Below are 1579 nucleotides of genomic sequence, written 5' to 3'. Positions count from 1 at the left end.
CATCCCTACAGGTTGAGGACCACCGTCCCTACAGGCTGAGGACCACCATCCCTACAGGCTGAGGACCACCGTCCCTACAGGCTGAGGACCACTGGACCACCGTCCCTACAGGCTGAGGACCACTGGACCACCGTCCCTGCAGGCTGAGGACCACCATCCCTACAGGCTGAGGACCACCGGACCACCGTCCCTGCAGGCTGAGGACCACCATCCCTACAGGTTGAGGACCACCATCCCTACAGGTTGAGGACCACCGTCCCTACAGGATGAGGACCACCATCCCTACAGGTTGAGGACCACCGTCCCTGCAGGCTGAGGACCACCATCCCTACAGGTTGAGGACCACCTTCCCTACAGGTTGAGGACCACCATCCCTGCACGTTGAGGACCACCTTCCCTACAGGTTGAGGACCACCATCCCTACAGGCTGAGGACCACCGTCCCTACAGGCTGAGGACCACCGTCCCTACAGGCTGAGGCTGGTGGAGGCCCTCATGTGGACTGGCTACCCCTCACAGACCCACCTGTGCCATCATTCGTCATCCTGCTGGTGGACAGGGACAGGTGAATGCTTCTGGTTAAGACTAGTTGTGGTCAGAAGTTTACCTTATCGTGCATCACGTTCTTTTAGAGCTTTTGTTGCTTGTTTGATCCATTCTTTCTGCAGATTGGACAGATTACTTTCACCAAAATCTTTTAAGGACCCACGCCAATGGATCTTCAATTCATTTTGATTTGAAGAGACCTAGGCCAAGGCCTAGTGATCATGACTGACTGCTGCTGGTAGTTTCTCTTTGCCAGCCTTTTTCTTGACGCCACTCGCTGAAATGACTAATACTCTAACAGTTCAACTCTGTGAAGATCTAAGAACAGGGCTTAAGTTGAGCTAGATCCTGCTGGAACAAGATCCGGGAACTCTTTCAATTTGAAAGGGTGCATTCCAGTAACTGTTTACATGGATCCGGTAACTCTCAGGCCTTACTAATAATAAAGATCTAAACAAATGGGACTGCATATGCAAATTAGCTTTTGCTATAATCTGTTACAGTGCATCAAATGGTGACATTTATGTTTGAGTTGTACATTGTACCTTTTTACATAAAGTTAATTCATAGTCAAATAACTACCTTGAACAAATAAAACGTATATATAATTACATAAACACTCATTTTAAACACAACCACTTGTGAGCATACGATCTGCCTCTTAAAGTAGCATTTCCATGTCTACCCTTAAATCTGTGGCCCTAAAAGAGTGGTGGGGATGAGTGCTGATCTAACCAGGCAGGAGCCCACAGGCAGGAGTCCACAGGCAGGAGTCCACAGGCAGGAGTCCACAGGCAGGAGTCCACAGGCAGGAGTCCACAGGCAGGAGCCCACAGGCAGGAGTCCACAGGCAGGAGTCCTCAGGCAGGAGCCCACAGGCAGGAGTCCACAGGCAGGAGCCCACAGGCAGGAGTCCACAGGCAGGAGCCCACAGGCAGGAGTCCACAGGCAGGAGTCCACAGGCAGGAGCCCACAGGCAGGAGCCCACAGGCAGGAGTCCTCAGGCAGGAGTCCTCAGGCAGGAGCCCACAGGC

Source organism: Nematolebias whitei, chromosome 9 (assembly GCF_014905685.2).
Source record: "Nematolebias whitei isolate Nwh7 chromosome 9, NemWhi1, whole genome shotgun sequence".
In the NCBI taxonomy this organism is placed as follows: Eukaryota; Metazoa; Chordata; class Actinopteri; order Cyprinodontiformes; family Rivulidae; genus Nematolebias; species Nematolebias whitei.
The sequence above is the reverse complement of the archived record's forward strand: the minus strand, read 5'-3'. Positions refer to the sequence as shown.